Genomic DNA, 20,448 nt, shown 5'->3' with positions numbered 1-20,448 from the left:
GGGATACGTTAGACAGCCGCAAATGTACCTGAATCTGGCCCCTAGTATTTAACAAAAATCCTACAGATTTGGTTGTGTTAAGGATTGAGCAATTTTTACAAAAGATCCAAACTTGGTTTTGGTTATTAAATTAAAAGTAGTAAATTGTTCTAATTTACTATAGTTTACCCACGAAAAATATTAAAATATGAAAGTTATGTTCAATCTAAAAACTTTATAACTTTATTATAAAAATTGTAAAAATAAAATTAAAAACAAACAAGTGTTAAAAGTTTTTATAATGAGGCTACACCGGCTTCCGTTTCCGGGGGGAGTGGTTTGGACATGCCGGAGTGAGGAGGTGAGAGAGGAGCCTCCAGCGTGAGTGCCGCGTGTAGCCATCAGAAGGATCGGCTGAAAATAGGCTGCACACCCCTTCTCAAAAACGGCTGATGTTGCGCTGATGTCGCGCAGAGGGAAGAGCGCAGGAAGGAGTGCCGGTATTGGTGTATCGAATACCGCAACTCACACATACATTACCCGATTTCTTAAAGCTAAGAAAGACTTGTTGCCGCGAACGGGTGAGGGAGAGCTCATCCACACTGCAGACAAGGCAGACATCGCAGACGCAGCACGTGAGATGGCAGCAAGACGGGATTCCTTATCAGAAGTTTCGTCCCAAGCCCCTGCAGTGATGTTTACGCAGCCTGGAGGTATGTCTAGTGTGGGAGGCTCAGGACAGCTGGAGCCTCTCACCGAAATAGCTACACTGAAAACGAGGGAGACAAAGGTATGTCTTGTGAGTACAAAAGACACACAGACTCAGGAAAATGAAGCTGCATTAGACATCAGAAAGCTCAGTGCACTCATACAGGCACTCCCCACGAAGGAGGACATACTGACGTTGACGAACAGCATAACGGGGGCACTGAAAGGTGAAATAGAGGAGGTGCGCTCTGGAGTGGCGAGAGAGGAGCTTAAAATTAACAATTTGGAAGAGCAGAGTTGCATACTGGGGCACAGAGTGATGAATGTGGAGGAAGAATTAAAGAGACATTACCAACAAATAGCCTTGATGCAATTACACACAGAGGAAGCCGAGGACAGAAGTAGAAGGAACAATATCCGTATAAAGGGGGTCCCCGAAAGTCTGGAGGGGTCTGCTTTGCGTGAAACAGTCCTAGGTATATTAAATTACGTTTTGAAAAACCCCCCAGACACACCGATAGAATTAGATCGTGTACATAAAGTGCCTACCACTCGATACTCAGCACAGGCGAACCCCAGAGATGTGGTATGTAGGATACATTTTTTTAGGATTAAAGAAGAGATAATGCGAATTGCATGGAAAGAAGGAGTAATAAAATGGGAGGGCAGAGATATACAGATCTACCCTGATCTGTGTAGGCAAACAAAATGGAGGCGACGGATGTTAAAACCTTTATTGGAACTCATACGATCTAAACAGGCCACATATCGCTGGGGATACCCCTTGGCAATTATCGTAAAGAAAGAGGGGCAGAGTTTTAATTTGAGGACCCCCGCATAACTAACAGAACTCTTTCAGTTCCTAGGGACAGACCCCATTGATATCCCTAACTGGCTTGAGCTCCCAACAACAATGGACAGAGTCTATATGTAGACCCCCTCATATTGAGAATAAGGGGGCGCTATGGGAAGTATGGGAGCAAAAGGGGGGCAGAAGAAGGACAGAAGTAGAGGCTGAATTGAAGTAAAAGGGACGAAGGAACACGTCTGAAGAACAAACCCCTAGGGACAATGGAATATTTTATACTCCTTTTTCTGTTTTTTTTTTTTTTTGTGTGTGTTTTTGGGACTTTTTTTTTTTTGGGGGGTGGTAAATCCTGGTGGAAAACCACCCTTCCCCTTTTTTTTTTATTTTTTTTTTCTCCGCCCTGACATGAGGAGGGAAGGGGAAGGGCAGATGGAGGTAGTGGGGAAGAGGATAAGGATGCTCATGGGGGTCATGGACCCCGGAGAAATAAAAGAGTAGTGTGGAAGGCATACAAAATAAAAAACAAATAATAAATAAATAAAGTAAATTAGTATAATGGTAAAACATTAAATAGACAAATACATTTCTAAAGAATTATGTTAATATGAAGGAAGATAAAATGGTTGTTTGATAGGATGCGGGTTCTCCACCTCCATGCTCCCCTCCCCCTTGACCTCCCTAGGGCGTTTTTTTTTTTTTTTTTCCCAGGTGTCTTTTTTTTTTTTTTTTGTTTATCTAAGAGGTTTTTTTTTTTATTTATTTTTTTAGGTAAAATATCATATGAAATATCATATGAAATGGTAATGTAATGTAAATGCTGTGAAAATGGTGAAAATGGTGGTAAATGCTCCAGCCCGAGGACCCATAGAGGGATAAGGGGGGGGGAGGATGTATTGCGGTGTGGGAGATTTTTTTTTTCTCTTTTTTTTCCCCGGACCTAACTTTTTTTTTTTTTTTTTTTCAAGGGTGGGAGGGGGAAGCACAAAAGGGAAATTATATTACATATTTAAAAACACAATACAATACACTACACACCATACACTACACACACACTATACACTGATATTTGAGGCAATAGCCCTTAAGGTAAAGAGAAGGAGAAGTGAAGGGGGGAAGGAAATTTTTCTTTTGTTGAGTGGAGACTTTTAGTAGAGATTATTTTTTTTTTTTTTTTTTTAAATACACGTACACGTACACGCACACCAAAGGTGCATATTAGAGACGCCAACACACCACTATGAATAAATAGATAGAGTAATAGGAAAGGGCTCAAGGGTGAGAGGGTCCTCGGTCTGGGGAAGGTCTTACGTATATATTTATAAGAACTAGGTCTACCATGCACACAGGAGTATTGTACTGTATACCTTTATATTTTTATATTTTTATATTGTATATTTTGAAGTTAAAATCTCTCAAAAGGCGTGAGTTAAAAATAATGAATTTTCTTTAGGGATGGTGTACGATAATAGGTAGTAGGAAAATGATAAACAGCTTAATAGGTATTTATCAATGCACAGTACTCTATAAAAGATATGTTAATAAAGATGGAGTATGAGATATAAGTTAGGAAAATAGATCCGATAAAGGGGGGGATAAACCTAGGTATTTTTCTCATCTTTTTTTTTTTTTTTTTGTGTTTGTTTTTCCCTCTCTTTCGGGGGGTATGCCCTCTACTGATAAATGTAACAAGTCTGACTTAGAGTCACATCCGCTGGATATTATACTCACTAACTTAGGGGGTGATTGGAGACGTCACCCTACCTAACTCGACTAAAATTAGCTTTATAACATTAACACCTAACAGCAAATAAGTGTCCAATTTTATGGGATGCTTTCTTCTTTTTCTTCTTTTTTCTTTCTTTTTGGACTTGGGCTGGGGTGAGTAAGTCTTAGGCAAAATAAGTTTAGTAAGGGTACACGCGGACAAACGTGGGGGGGCTCCAGAGGCACCTCACGCTCCGCATTGCACATACACTCTCCCCATTTGTAACGCCTCTCCTCCAGGAGGAGGTAAGCCGGAGGCGTTCAAGGGGTGGGGTTTTATTTTTAATTTTTTTTTCTTCCCTCTCTCTCTCCCATACCACTGCTTATAGCAGGGTGCCCTATAGGTCGATAGACCAATAGGGACCGATTGGTCGGAGTTAAAAGGGAAAGGGAAGTAAACTACTCGGGAGCTTGGACGAGTGACCAGCCTCCGAGGGACGAGTAAGGTTTTTTTTTTTGTTTTTGTTTTTTTTCTCCTCTCTTCTTTCTCCCTCTTTCTCCTCTCTCTCTGCCTCTCCCTCTCCCTCCCTCCTCCCTCCTGCCTCTTCTCCTCTTTGGGACCTCAGATTCCCTTGTGGAATCTTTGGGAATCTTTGTATACGCTTCTGATAGACGGAGGAGGGGGGGGGGGCGGCAGGAGGGAAGAGAAAAGAAAAGGACAAAATGGATACAATTAACTTTATTTCTTATAATGTAAAGGGCTTAAATAGCCCAGAAAAGCGTTCAAAATTAATGGCAGAACTCGGCAGAAGCAAAGCACAGGTAATTTTTCTTCAAGAGATACACTTTAGAAAAAATAAGATCCCAAAATTGGGAAATTATAAGTTTCCAATTGTGTATCATGGTGCCTCACAGACATCCAAGGCAAATGGTGTGGCAATTATGTTTTCAAAACAAATGTCATGGAAGGAATCCGATCTAATAACAGATGACGAAGGACGGATGGTGATAGTAAAGGGTCAATTGGGGGATCAAAAGGTTACTCTGGCAAACCTATATTTACCCAATGTGAATCCCATATCTGCCCTGGAAAGATATTTGGAAATTATACAACAAAATAAAGAGGGGGCATTAATCCTAGGTGGAGATTTGAACATAGCACTAGAACCGACACTTGATGTATCAAAGGATAGATCCCACATATCTAACATAAAATTATGCAAAGTAAAATCGATGCTACAAGACGCAGAGCTAGTGGACAGCTGGAGGATTATGCATGTACATGATGATAAGGATTACAGTTTTTTCTCCGCTAAACACAAGACGTATACGAGAATCGATTATATTTTTATTGATCAGAATATTCTTTTTCGTTTGCGAGATGCATCAATAGGATCAATTACCATATCTGACCATGCGCCTACAAGCTGTAGCATAGAGTGGGGAGAGAGAGGCCCAGATGGATGGAATTGGAAAATAAATGAGACCTTACTAAAAGACCCAATATATGAAAAGCAGCTAGCTCGGGAGATAGATACCTTTTTTGATATTAATGACTTGGAGGAAACGAGTCCAATGTATATCTGGGAGGCGCACAAGTGTTATTTAAGGGGCGTGCTTATATCGCTAGGAGCACACAGAAAACGCTCTCTGGGTGCTAAACTCAACACTCTGCTGGGAGAGATCCGTACACTGGAAATAGCACATAAAAAAGCGCAGACACAGCGGTTTGAGGAAAAGCTGACGGGCCTGCGAGAAAAACTGAATCTTATGTTAACAGAAAAAGCAAATGCTAAATTAAGTAGATGTAAAAGAGTATACTATGAGTACGGGAATAAACCCAGCAGACTGTTGGCGAATGCACTCAAGGAGACGAAAGCCCGGAATCGGATTGAAAAAATCAAAACGCAAGGAGATGAAGTAGTTAGATCTACGCAGCAAATAGCGGGAGTATTCAGAGACTACTATTCAAATTTGTATCAATTGGATAAAAAATCATCAAGGGCAAAAATATCTGACAGAGAAGAAAAGATAAAATAATATTTAAAGGATTCAGGGATGCCCAGTATAACGACAGAGAACGCAGAGAAAATAGACGGACCGATCACAATAGAGGAGTTTTTAGGTGCCCTCAGATCATTAAAACTGGGAAAGGCCCCAGGCCCTGATGGATACACACTACGATATTATAAAATATTCGCAGAAAAGCTTGCGCCTAAATTTATCTCGGCTTTTAACTCAATTCGCGATGGACAGAGGATGCTGGCGGAAACTCTAATGGCAGAAATAGCAGTAATTCCCAAGGAGGGGAAGGATCCTGCTCAGTGCGCGAGCTACCGCCCAATATCCTTGCTAAATGTGGATTTAAAAATTTTTGCAAGGATATTGGCTGATAGAATTCTGACGTATATCCCCGCCCTGATACATGCAGATCAGGTCGGGTTCACGCCGGGCAGAGAAGGCAGAGAAAATACCCAAAGAGTTTTAAGTACAATACATCTAGCCCAACAACTTAATAAGCCACTAATCCTTATTTCGGCGGATGCGGAAAAAGCTTTTGACAGAGTGGACTGGGGATTTCTAAAAGCGATACTGCAACATATAGGATTAGGGAGGGGATTACAGAATTGGATTATGAGTCTTTGCTCTTGCCCTACTGCAAGGGTAAAAGTAAATGGGATAAAATCGGATAGCTTTTCCATCCAGAATGGAACCCGACAGAGATGCCCCCTCTCCCCTATTATATTTATCCTCTCACTGGAACCATTTCTGAGAGTTGTCAGAGCAAATACAGATATAAAGGGTATACGAGGTAAGGGAGAAGAATATAAGGTGGCAGCTTATGCCGATGATCTACTGTTTACAATAACCGCCCCAATAACATCGTTACCATGCCTATTAGCAGAAATAAAAAGATATGGAGAAATATCTAACTTTAAAGTGAATTACAACAAGTCGGAAGCTATGGGAGTGGAGGTAGAGAGTCGGATGAAACAGCAATTAACAGCTAATTTCTCTCTTAGATGGACAGATTCTCATGTAGACTATCTAGGGACTAAGATACCAAAGAAGATAAGTAGGACTTTTGAATTAAATTTTGCTCCTCTGATAAAACAAATTAAACTCGACCTGCAAAAGTGGGATAAAGAAATTTTCTCTTGGTTCGGCAGAATTAATATAGTAAAAATGAATTTGATGCCAAGAATACTATATCTGTTTCAGACCTTACCAATAAAAATACCGACGGGATTTTTGAGAGATATGAGAGCCAGATTTATGAAGTTTATTTGGGCAGGTAAATCTGCAAGAGTGCGGAGGAACATACTGAGTCTACCGAAAGAAAGGGGGGGAGTTGGACTTCCAGACCCTATAGGCTACTATGACGCCTCTCACTTAGCTCGTATAGCAGACTGGTGCACACACCAGGAAGACAAACCATGGGTTAATATGGAACGTGAGATGTGCAACATTCCACTAGAAGGTCTGGCATGGATAGCAGAAAGCAATATTCCTCAGAGTATAAAAAAAACACCCAACGATAAATGCCACACTTAGAGTGATCAGAAAGATCGCTAAGAAAACAAATCTGCTGAAACATATCGGTCCAATGACACCCATTTTGGGTAACCCAAGCTTTGAGCCAGGTCTTAAAGACCGATGTTTTAACAATTTGAGACGGAAGGGAATTAGTAGACTGACACATTTTATGACCAATAATCATGTGATGCATAACGATCAGATGGAACAAGCATATGGTGAGGATTTAGACTTATGGAGACGAAATCAGCTGAGAATCTTTATAGGTTCTCTAAAAATCCGAGAGGAGGAGATAGGAGCACCGTCGAAATTCGAAGAAATCTGCTTAAAGAAAGAAACAAAGAGACATATGCTATCATATATGTACAATATATTGATTGACTCAAGTGCACCTCAAGAGTTAGTTTTTATACAGGCATGGGAAAGGGACTTGGGCACAAAGTTCTCAGAGAAACAGAAAAATAAGATCTTTTCATTTATACATAAAGCATCAATTGCATCCAGATACCAGGAGGGGGGATACAAAGTATTGACCAGGTGGTACAGGACACCAAAGTTATTGAATCGGATCTTCCCGAATACATCAGATATGTGCTGGAGATGCCAGAAAGAAGAAGGGACCATGATACACATTTTTTGGAGCTGTCAAAAATTAAAGGAATTTTGGGATATGGTCTCGGAGACTATTCGAGAGATTACTGTGGTGAATCTAGGTGACAGACCAGCAGCATTTTTGCTCTTTGACATCTCACTGTCTCTGGAAAAGTATAAACAATCCTTATTAAGACATTTACTAACGGCAGCTAAGGCGTGCATACCAATCTTATGGAAGAGCACGGTTCCTCCAACAAAAACACAATGGCTTAGCAGAATAAATGAGATTCAGCTGATGGAAAATCTTACCATGGGACTTAGGGAGCGAGAGGAGGAGTATTTGAGGACTTGGACCCCATATATTGAGTATGGGGGTTGTGGTAACTAAGGGGGGCGGGAGAGGCTGGGGAAAGGGGGGAGAATCTGTTCCTTTTTTTTTTTTCTTCCTTTTTTTTTTTATTATATTAGGGGGGGGGTGGGGGGAAACTATTGCTCTTTGATGGTAAAGATGCTCTCTCGAAGATTGTAGTGGAGGGAAGTAAGAATATGTAAAAGATTGCACTATAATCAAGGAAAGGAAAAATTGATATGATATAAAACGCAGATATTCAAAATGTGGAATGTGAGATATTTAGTTAATGTTAAAAATGGATGTTATGTCACTGAGGAAATAGAAATGGCTGTATTTTATTTTCTGTATATGATAAAAGAAAAAGATATATAAAATAAAGAATTATAAAAAAAAAAAAGTTTTTATAATGTGACATTTCTGACAGAATATAATTTATGAGTAATTTTCCCGGAGGAAAACGCTGGTCGGTTCATGCACAGGGACTGATCAGTGGGTTTTGCGAGATTTGTCTTCTAAACGATCTTTTGTCGCTGCTGTAGTCAAGGAATGTCATATTATAATGTAATGTACATGATTTTTGGCAGATGTACAAACCAAATATATTTAATTTTTTTTAAAAAAGGGTTAAAAATGAGAAAAACTATACAATTTGATTGTAGTCACATTGTATGGTGAGTGGTGTCAATATAAGTTTGTATAATCTTCTCTAAGCAGTGGGGGGGGCAGATGTTTTTCCTTGAAGGTTGTTAAGGAAATGCTTTATTTTCCCTAGCAGAGACGTAGATCAGGTTAAACAGCCTGACATGACTGAATGCTGGCGTTGAAACCAGAAACCATGTGACTTTCTAGAGATGGGTTTTAAATGACTCTGAGAGTTCATTGAGTTTTTTATCTCTTTCTCTCTCTTTTCTTCTATCTTTCTCTCTCTCTGTGTCTCTCTTTTTCCTTCTCTCTTTCTTTCTCTATTTCTCTCTCTCTCTGGTATTTTACTAAAATGTGGGTTTTTGCACCATTTGTTTTGAAGAACATCTTCTAGTAACAACTGGATGTTAAAAAGAAAAGGTCAGTTAAAATAGTGAAAAATAAAGATACCATATGAACAGATGATGCAGTATGATAGAGCCATATTTATGGAACAAAATGTCACTTTCCAGGCTTCGGATTGACGAATGTATTAACCACTTAAGGACCGCCTCATGTACATATACGTCAGCAGAATGGCACAGGCAGGCACATCAACGTATATATACGTGCCCTGCTTGACGTGGGTCGGGGGTCCGATCGGGACCCCCCCGGTACATGCGGCGGTCCCCGTGGCTTCAGGAGCGATCCGGGACGACGGCGCGGCTATTCGTTTATAGCCACGTCGCACGACCGCGCAATTGTCTGTTAAAGCGACGCAGTCCCGAACTGTAAAAACCCCTTGGGTCTTTAGGCAGCATTTTGGTCCGGGGCTTAAGTGGTTAATGGATGGAATATTGGGCCTTTACACCTGGATCCATATGGAGGAACAATTAAACTTTCTGTATGTTTGTTTATGCTGAAGGCTGCTATGTTTGTTTAAACAGTCATGCGACAAGAGTATTCATACTGTATGATAGGTTCTGAAAACTAGTGTAATGTAATGAATAAGTTTCTTTAGGGAATAAAATATTTAGGACAGAGCCCAATATAAAATGAATGTCCTTCTGCAAAATTAAAACGCTTATGAAGGAAAATATAGTAATTAGGTGAAACGGATGCTTTTATGAAATTTTACTTAGTAATGGGAATGTAGATTGGATAAATTATGTTTGCTATGGTCAACAGAGGTTTGTTAACTGTAAACAGGGATGCATTCCAAGGTTTAACTGAACACCTAGAGGCCACTTCACAAATGACTTTGTATACAATTATGGCCTTATACATGATATTAGGTAATAAGGGGGGGGTGCATTTAGAATGTATGGACAGTACTGATAAAATAGTCATTTTAAGGGGGGGGGGGCTGTGATGGATGTGAAAATAAAATTAATATTTTATTCTATTCTTTTTATTATTAGAATCACTAAAATGTTGCCAAATGTTGCTTTTCTTATATTCTTATATATTGTTTTATATTCCTTTATTTCTTGACCGATATATGGTATAATACTTATGTATGTGAGTGTATTAGAAAATGATTTTCCTTGAGAAGATTTGTCAGATATGTTTTTTTAAGTATATTTCAACTTGGATGGATGTACAAAAGGATAAAGGAGAGTTCAGCTTCCATTTTCTCCTTCTGCTTCTCATCTTTCAAATGTGTCCTCCGTCCCTTCCCCCTACTGCATTACTAAATGGCTTCACTTCAAAACCCCCCTCCTTGTCTGCTTTACTGAGAGAACTTGTATGCCACGAGGGCAAGAAGAACATGGAACAGGAAAAGACCCTTATATGGACTGACCAATGAGGGCTTCATGCCAAGGACAAACCACACAGGGGGTGGGTGAGGGGAGGGTGAGTGGGAGTAAGATGTATAATGTGAACCTATCAAATGTGCTTGTGTGTGTGTGATGTCATATTGTTTATAAAAAGACCAATAAATAGGTTTGGCCTCTCTGTTGGGACTGAGCCAAGAAAGGTGAGGATGTGAAATCTCTCTCTGGTTTGCATGCTCTCGCCTTATTAATTTGAATCAAACGGCAGAATGGAGTTAGCCCTGAGGTTGTATCAGGGGTCAATCGCTGTCATATAAAGTAGGGGGTGCGTGAGTTTCGTCAGGCCTTGGGCAGCACAAAACCTAAATACACCCCTTTTTGATTTGTATATGGTTGATCTTGATTTTTCACTTATCGATTTATCACCACATGTACAGTTTATCTTTTCATTTGCACAGCTCTTTTTTATTATTTTGGTTTATTATATGTGTTGTCTCACATTTAGAGTTGCTGCACTATTGTTTTTGTGTTAGCGCAGTGTATCTCCTGTTTACCAGTTGTTATGATGGTCAGAAATATAACAACATAGGAATTGCTCCAAGGACTGATTGGCTCATTCTGTGGCCCCATTAGAATGTGGGTGATACGCAGAGGAGAAAGCAAGCTGAAAGTTTCTCTGGGTCCATCAAAAAAACAGCAGTGGAAATGACATAGGAATTTAACCTGTTCATGATGGAATTCACACTTCTGCAATTTACAATAGAGATTGTTCACTCTTAGTTTCTGAAGCACAAGACAGACATACGTGTGGTGGCTCTCCAGGTACTTGGAAAATATGAGGATATTGTTGCGATAAACCACCGCCCATAACTGCAACAAATCTTGAAGGACATCGTTAATAAACTCCTAAAAAACTGCCGGAGCATTACAAAGGCCAATATACTCATAATGACCTGTTCTGGTATTGAATGCAGTTTTCCACTTGTCGCCCTCCTTAATCCTGACAAGATTGTATGCCCCTCTCAAAACAAGCTTTGTGAAAAACGTTACTTCCTTGGGCCGGTCAAATAACACCATAATCAATGGAATGGGATAGGAATTCTTAATCCTGACACGATTGAGACCCCTATAATCAATACAAGGTGTCAGTTCACCACTCTTCTTTACAAAGAAGAAACCAGCAGGAGACGAGGATTTGCGGATGAAACCTCGAGAGTGCATCTGCAACATACTCCTCCATGGCCTTATCCTCCAAGACAGACAAAGGGTAAACCTGTCCACGAGGGGGTATGGCACCAGGTCGAAGGTCAATTGCGCAATCATATGACCGGTGTGGAGGCAGAGAACCGGCTTGACCTTTGTTAAAGACATTGCTAAAATTGCGGTACTCCTTCGGCAGGGAGGAGAGTGAAGAGGTCCATAGGACCTTGGCTACCTTCTGGAAGCATCTCTTACTGCATTGTGAAGACCGGGACAGAAGCTTAGCACGGAGCCAATCAAAAGAAGTGTTGTGCCTCTGTAACCAAGAATAACCAATAACCAGCAGAAAACTTAGGTGAGGAAATAACTTGGAATTGGATTATCCCATGGTGAAGAGCCCCTACGGCCATGGACAACGGAACAGTCTCATGGCTGTAGAGTTCTCCCATCAAGAGCCTCAATGGCAAGTGGAGTGTCACGCAACTGCAGCGGAATCGAGTGCTTTGATACAAAGGTAGCATCAATAAACAGGCCTGCAGCCCCAGATTTGATTAGAGCCTGTATCTTGACGGACGACTCAGCCCAAGAAAGGGTAACCGAAACCAGGAACTTATCCTTCTGGATAACTGAAGATGAAACAACGCCACCTAAGGTCTGTCCGTGACAGGACCTCAAGGTTTGGGTGTTCCCAGGACGGGTAGGACAAGACTTCAAAAAGTGACCAGCCTGACCACAATAAACACACAATCTCTCCCTCCTCCTAAGGGCTCTCTCATTCGCAGGGAGACGTGTGAATCCCAAGTGCATGGGTTCACCTTCACTGACCGACATGGTACCAGGAGGCATGGGAGGTGAGGGAGGCAAGGGTGGGACTGCAAAGCTTGGAGACAAATGTGTATTGTCTTGTTGAGTACCTGTGTATTGTCTTGTTGAGTACCTGTGTATTGTCTTGTTGAGTAGTAGTGTCAGGAAGCTAGTTGTTAGGAAATTTGGACAGGGTATAATCTCTAATCCTCATTAAATTAATAGGTACGATGCCCGGTGGGTGTGGCGAGGCGACTCAGTGTGTGGCATGTATGCGTTCCTTGATCATCTGATCGAGGGAGATAACTCCTGTGCAAAATGTAAGCATATTTTTTCCCTGGAAGCCCAGGTTCTGAATCTGGGGAAGCAGCTGTCGACACTGGGAAGACCCTCCACACTAAAGGAGAGACGGAAATGTACCCAGCAGGTGATGGCTAGGGCCAGCACAGAGGTGGGTGGAGACAAAGAGGTGCAGGCACTAGAAAATAGTAGATGGGTGAAAGTCAGGAAGGGTAGAGGGGCAAGGGGCAGGGAGGCCGATCCAGGGCTGGAGCATCCCAATAAGTATGCTCCATTGAGTGACATTGGTGAAACCAGTCAGGCACCGGCACTGCTGGAGCTGAGGGACTCTCCTAGCTGCCAGGGGAAGAACTCCTTCAGTGAGAGTGGGGAAGAAGCGAAGGGAAAGGAAAGGCAGATTCTGGTGGTAGGGGACTCAATTCTTAGAAGGACAGAGAGGGCAATCTGTAACAAAGACCTGAAGCGCCGAACTGTATGTTGTCTACCGGGCGCTCGGGTTTGGCACATCATGGATCTGGTGGACAGATTACTGGGAGGGGCTGGGGAAGACCCAGCTGTCATGGTGCACGTTAGCACCAATAACAAAGTCAGAGGCAGATGGAGTGTCCGATTTTAGGGACTTGGGAGCTAAATTGAGGAGAAGGACCTCCAAGGTAGTATTCTCAGGAATACTACCGGTACATCGAGCCACACCAGAAAGGCAGAGGGAGATTAGGGAAGTAAACAAGTGGTTGAAGAGCTGATATAGTAAACAGGGGTTTGGGTTCCTGGAGGACTGGGCCGACTTCTCAGTCGATAACCAGTATTATAGAAGGGACGGACTACACCTAAATGAGGAGGGTGCAGATCAGCTGGGAATAAGGATGGGCAAAAAGTTAGAGGGGTTTTTAAACTAGGCGACGGGGGGGAGGGTCCAGAGATAGAGATAGTCAGTGTGGAACATATTCAAGAGGGTAGTATTAGGGGTATTAGAGGTAGGGTAACCAAAGCACATAAACCCAAGGTAAGTAGAGTAGCAGGTCCTAGTTGCAATCTCGGAACACCCAAGAGGATAGTATGTGACCGGTCAAAATATATTAATGCAGTAAAGTGTTTGTTCACCAATGCCAGAAGTCTGCCAAGAAAAACGGGTGAGTTGGAAGATCTGGTGCATGAGGAGAGCTATGATGTAATCAGTATTGCTGAAACTTGGCTTCAATCCTCACATGACTGGGCTATTAATATTCCTGGCTATGCTCTCTTTCAGAAAGACAGGGTAAAAAAGAAAGGTGGCGGGGTCTGTCTCTATGTGAGAAGTGACCTCAAAGCAAGCGTGAAAGAGGACCTGGTTGATGGAGAGTGTGATGAAGCTGAAGCATTATGGGTGGAACTGCATACAGATGTGCGTAGTTCAAAGTTAATCATTGGAGTTTGTTATAGACCACCCAATGTTAACGAGGAGGTGGAGACTCAGCTCCTTGCACAGATGGAAAGGGCTGCAAGGGCTGGGATGGTGATAATAATGGGGGATTTTAGATACCCAGAAATTGACTGGATTAATGGCACTGCTAGGACAGCTACTGTAAAGGGCAAACATTTAAAAACCTATTGCAGGACAATTTTATGGTCCTGTTTATTGAGGCCCCAACTAGGAATGATGCTCTGTTGGACCTGGTAATCTCAAACCATGCAGAGCTTATTACTAATGTTTAGATAAAGGAACACCTGGGTAGCAGTGATCATAACATGATTTCATTTGATGTTAGCTGTAAGCAAAAAATACATACAGGAAAGATAAAAACACTTAGGCCCAGACTCATAAGGGAGTTACGACGGCGTATCTCCAGATACGCCGTCGTAACTCTGAGTGTGAGGCGTCGCATCTCTGCGCCTGATTCATAGAATCGGATACGCCTAACTGTTCCCTTTATACGAGCGGCGTTAGTCTCCTACGCCGTTGTATCTTGGTGTGCATATTAACGCTGGCCGCTAGGGGCGCTTCCGTAGATTTACGCGTAGAATATGCAAATGAGCCAGATACGCCGATTCAGAAAAGTATGTGCGCCCGGGACATTGATTTATGTCGTTTACGTAAGGCTTTTTTCGGTGTAAAGTTACCCCTGCTATATGAGGCGTAGCCAATGTTAGGTATGGACGTCGGGACAGCGTAGAATTTTGCGTCGTTTACATCGTTTGCGTAAGTCTTACACGAATAGGGCTGTGCGTAAGTTAAGTTCACGTCGAAAGCATTGACTATTTGCGGCGTAATTTGGAGTATGCACACTGGGATACTTTCACGGACGGCGCATGCGCCGTTCGTTAGGAGCGTCAATTACGTGGGGTCACGAGTCATTAACATACAACACGCCCACTACCAGCCTACTTTGAATTAGGCGGGCTTACGCCGGCCCATTTACACTACGCCGACGTAACTTAGGGCGCAAGTTCTTTCAGAATACGGGACCTGTCTCACTAAGTTACAGCGGCGTAGTGTATCTGAGATACGCTACACCCGCCTAAAGATAGGCGATTCTACCTGAATCTGGCCCTTAATTTCAAAAGAGCAAATTTTCCAAGGATGAGGGCTGCTCTCCAGGACTTGGACTGGGAGGGAATATTGGCATTGATGAACACAGAACAGAAATTGGAGTTCTTCAAAAAGACCGTTTATGAACTCACTGCAAAGTATGTTCCCATGGGCAATAAGTTTAAAAGGCTAAAGATAAAACCAATGTGGCTCACGGTCAAAGTTAAAAAAGCTATAAATAATAAGAAAATAGCTTTTAAAAAATATAAAAATGAAGGAACACTAGTGTCGTTTAAATGTTACAAAGAATATAACAGGATAAAAAGGAAATCAAGGATGCAAAAATTCAAAACGAACGACAGATTGCAAAAGATAGTAGGACAAACCCCAAAAAATTCTTCAAATATATTAATAGTAAAAAAGGTCAAGTCTGAGCATGTAGGCCCTTTACAAAATAATCTAGAGTGGGTGACTGGGGACAAAGAGAAGGCAAATTTATTAAATGTTTTTTTCAGCTCTGTGTATACATTGGAGCATGGGGGAGCTCATGTCCAAAATGGGGGTGCTAGTGACACAGCCCCAAATCCACAATGGCTCAAAAGTAATATGGTCCAGAAATATTTAGACAGAATAAAGGTGTATAAAGCACCTGGACCAGATGGCATCCACCCATGGATCCTAAAAGAATTGAGCTCTGTAATTTCAAAGCCATTGTATCTAGTTTTTAGGGACTCATTAATGACAGGAATAGTACCATTGGATTGGCGTAGAGCCAATGTGGTGCCTATATTTAAAAAGGGAACAAAGGACCAGATTCACGTAGCCTGGGCGCAACTTAACTTTTCCGATTTAAGTTACACCGCCGCAATTTTTCCAAGTTAGTGCCCGATCCACAAAGCACTTACCTGGAAATTTGCGGCGGTGTATCCTAAATCCGGCCGGCGCAAGGCGGGCCAATTCAAATGGGGCGAGTCCCATTTAAATTACGCATGCTCCCGCGCCGGACGTAATGCGCATGCTCCCGACGCAAATTTCCCGACGTGCTTTGCGCAAAGTTACGATGCGCCAAGGTTTTGTGAATCGCGACGGGTAAAAAAAAGTTGCGTCGGGAAAAAATTTTTTAAAAAAAAAATTGACAGCGACGCGGGAAAGACGGGTACACTTTTACATGGTGTACTAACTTTACACTTTGTAAAAGGTACCCTATCTTTGCGACGGCAAACTAACACTTACAGCGACTTAACAAAGGGAAAAAGCTTTGTGGATCTCCGTAAGTGCTAATTTGCATACCCGACGCTGGTTTACGACGAGAACTCCCCCCAGCGGCGGCCGCGGTACTGCATCCTAAGATCCGACAGTGTAAGTCCATTACACTTGTCGGATCTTAGGGCTAGCTATGCGTAACTGATTCTATGAATCAGTCGCATAGTTAGAAACAGAGATACGACGGCATATCAATAGATACGCCGTCGTATCTCGTTTGTGAATCTGGCCCAAAGTCTTTACCAAGTAACTATAGACCTGTTAGTTTAACTTCTATAGTTGGGAAGATACTGGAACGTTTAATAAAAGACCACATGGATGAGTTCTTGCTGGAAAAAAACTATTTAAGCAACAGACAGCATGGATCCATGAAAGACAGAAGTTGTCAGACAAACCTGATTTCCTTTTATGAAGAGGTAAGTAAAACCCTAGACAGAGGCATGGCTGTGGATGTGATGTACTTGGATTTTGCAAAAGCGTTCGATACAGTTCCGCACACACGGCTCATGTGTAAGGTAAAGTCTACAGGATTGGATATATCAGTTTGTAAATGGATAGAAAACTGGCTGAAAGACAGAATTCAGAGAGTCGTGGTTAAAGATTCTTACTCTGAATGGTCTAAGGTTATCAGTGGTGTACCCCAAGGTTCAGTACTGGGACCCTTACTTTTTAATATATTTATAAATGATATTGGGTCTGAGATCAAAAGTAACATTTCTGTCTTTGCAGATGACACCAAGCTATGCAGTGTAATAACATCTTTAAAGGATGTCGCCAATTTACAAGCCGACCTCAATGCTCTGTCTGATTGGGCAACTAAGTGGCAGATGAGGTTTAATGTTGATAAATGTAAAGTTGTGCACTTGGGGGCTAACAATATGCATGCATCATACATACTAGGAGGTGTACAACTGGGGGGGATCCATAGTGGAGAAGGATCTGGGGGTTTTAGTTGATCATAAGCTCAATAATGGCATGCAATGCCAAGCTGTGGTTTCCAAAGCGAGCAAAGTCCTTTCTTGTATTAAAGGATCACTAAAGGATTTTTTTTTTTAGCTAAATAGCTTTCTTTACCTTACTGCAGTACTGGTTTCATGTCCTTATTGTTCGTTTTTGCTTTGAAGTTGCTGTAATTCTGCTGTGATCTCCACACTTCCTGGTTGTCTGGCTCCTTATAACCACAGTACTGGGAGCTTTTCACTGTGGTCTAAGCTGTCATTACTGTATGTCTAAAACTTAACAGAACCAATCAGATTCATTTTAAAAACAAAACACTGCCCTGGATTTGTTTGTTTTTGTGCTGTGTGTCTCTGTAGTTCACAGGAACATGAAACCAGTTTAAAAGTGAAACTAACCTGCAGGCACATTATATGATTGATTTGTATCTATTTGTAATCATTTTTAAAAGGAATCAGTTAACTTTTATGTCTCTATACCCTGTAAACAGTCATTTCAGCAAAACATTTTTTTTCCTTTAGTGACCCTTTAACCACTTACCCCCCGGACCATATTGCTGCCCAAAGACCAGAGTACTTTTTGCGATTCGGGACTGCGTCGCTTTAACAGACAATTGCGCGGTCGTGCGACGTGGCTCCCAAACAAAATTGGCGTCCTTTTTTTCCCACAAATAGAGCTTTCTTTTGGTGGTATTTGATCACCTCTGCGTTTTTTTTTTTTTTGCGCTATAAACAAAAATAGAACGACAATTTTGAAAAAAATGAATATTTTTTACTTTTTGCTGTAATAAATATCCCCCAAAAATATATAAAAAAACATTTTTTTTCCTCAGTTTAGGCCGATACGTATTCTTCTACATATTTTTCGTAAAAAAAATCGCAATAAGCGTTTATTGATTGGTTTGCGCAAAAGTTATAGCGTTTACAAAATAGGGGGTATTTTTATGGCATTTTTATTAATATTTTTTTTACTAGTAATGGCGGCGATCGGCGATTTTTTTTTTCGGTATTGCGACATTATGGCAGACACTTCGGACATTTTTGACACATTTTTGGGACCATTGGCATTTTTATAGCGATCAGTGCTATAAAAATGCATTAGATTACTATAAAAATGCCACTGGCAGTGAAGGGGTTAACACTAGGGGGCGGGGAAGGGGTTAAGTATGCCTGGGTGTGTTCTTACTGTGGGGGGGGGGGGTGGCCTCACTTGGGGAAACACTGATTTTCTGTTCATACATTGTATGAACAGAAAATCAGCATTTCCCCTGCTGACAGGAACGAGAGCTGTGTGTTTACACACACAGCTCCCGTTCCCCGCTCTGTACCGAGCGATCGCGTGTGCCCGGCGGCGATCGCGCCCGCCGGGCACACGCACGGGAGTCGGGGGCGAGCGGGGGGCGCGCGCGCGCGCCTACGGCGGCGCGCGTGCGCCCCTAGTGGCGGCTAAAGGGTAGGACGTCCATTTACGTGGTCTCGCCTAGGAGAGCCACCTTGTGGACGTAAAATGACGGTGCGGCGACGGCAAGTAGTTAAGAGAGGTATGGACTCCAGAGAGAGAGGTATAATTTTGCCCCTGTACAAATCATTAGTAAGACCTCATCTGGAATATGCAGTCCAATTTTGGGCACCAGTTCTCAAAAAGGATATCAGGGAACTGGAGAAAGTGCAGAGAAGGGCAATCACACTGATAAGAGGCATGGAGGAGCTCAGTTATGAGGAAAGATTAGAAGAACTAAATGTATTCACTCTTGAGAAGAGGAGAATTAGGGGGGATATGATCCACATGTACAAATATATAATGGGTCCATATAGTGAACTTGGTGTTGAGTTATTCACTTATGGTCAACACTGAGGACAAGGGGGCACTCTTTAGGTCTAGAGGAAAAGAGATTTCATCTCCAAATACGAAAAGGTTTCTTCACAGTAAGAGCTGTGAAAATGTGGAACAGACTCCCTCCAGAGGTGGTTCTGGCCAGCTCAGTAGATTGCTTTAAGAAAGGTCTGGATACTTTCCTAAATGTACAGAATACAACTGAGTACTAAGATTTGTAGGTAAAGTTGATCCAGGGTAAATCCGATTGCCTCTCGGGGATCAGGAAGGAATTTTTTCCCCTGCTGTAGCAAATTGGATCATGCTCTGCTGGGGTTTTTTGCATTCCTCTAGATCAACTGTGGGTATGGAGTTGGGTGTGTGGGATTGTACTGTGTTTTTTATTTTGTTTGTTTATTTTTTTTTGTGGTTGGACTGGATGGACTTGTGTCTTTTTTCAACCTGACTAACTATGTACAGGAGACTTCCGCAAGTGCTCCTTAAAAGAGAGTCTTTCTCTGAGTCTGGAGTCAATGAGGATGGCAAATGTGATCAACTTCTCCAGCTCAGTGAGTATATCTTGGACTGCTATCTCATCCTTGATGTTATCTGAGAGACCATGAGAAAAAGAAGCCACGAGGGCCTCATTGTTCCAAGCGACCTCTGCTGCCAGAGTACGGAATTCAATGGCGTAATCGGCAACAGTTCTCGTACTCTGATGGACATGAGGCTTTTGGCAGCAGAAGCGGAGCATGCAGGAACGTCAAATACCCTATTGAAGGAAGCCACCAATTCTGGGTAACTCAGGACCACAGGTTTTTGTGTCTCCCATAGAGGGCAAAGATATCACAAAACCTTATTTTCTTCTGTCTGTGGGAAATGCCTGGGGCAGCATCTCAAATTATATCTCAACCTGGTTGAGAAACCCTCTGCATTGAACTGGATCACCCCCAAATCGCTGGGGAAACTGAGCGGAACCAGACATGCCTCTTATAGAGGTAATACTCGAGGCGGGTGCCTGCACAGAGATTGGGGCAACAGCAGGGTCAGCCTGCAACACAGGTTCTACCGGAGCGGCCACAGTGGGAGATTCCATACGAGCCGTGCAACTCAGGAGCGTCTGTAACGCCATGGCAAACTGATCCATGCGGTGATCCAGGTCATCCAAACTGGAAAAAATATTACCTACAAGTAGATTGACTGCATCTTCTGAATTCATGGCCTTCGTCTACTGTCAGAAACCATGAATCAGGCTGAGACAGAAGTACTGTTAAATCACACTTGTTTAATAATAATAATAATAATAATAATAATAATAATAATAATAATAATAATAAGATAAACAGAGTAAGCGTAGTCAAAACATAACCAGAGTTCAGAAACCAGATCGGATAGTCAGCCGAGCCAAATTTCATAGAGCCAGAGAACAACGTAGTAGAACAGCAAGCAGGATCAGGAGGCAGAAGGGATGTCAACCAAGCAAGTCTTCAACAGGAACGCAGGAGATAGTCACTGTGATGTTGAC

The 20,448-nt window shown here is 42.1% G+C and overlaps 1 protein-coding gene across 1 annotated transcript in view; it reads right to left on the bottom strand.

The window, feature by feature from the left end:
- ADGRD2 (adhesion G protein-coupled receptor D2) overlaps positions 1–20,448 on the bottom strand; it is a 999,543-nt gene that overhangs the window by 452,172 nt on the left and 526,923 nt on the right. The gene's annotated exons all lie outside the window — the stretch shown is intronic.

The sequence above is a fragment of the Rana temporaria genome, chromosome 9 (genome assembly GCF_905171775.1).
Source record: "Rana temporaria chromosome 9, aRanTem1.1, whole genome shotgun sequence".
NCBI classification, from domain to species: Eukaryota; Metazoa; Chordata; class Amphibia; order Anura; family Ranidae; genus Rana; species Rana temporaria.
This window is presented reverse-complemented; position numbering and strand designations above follow the sequence as displayed.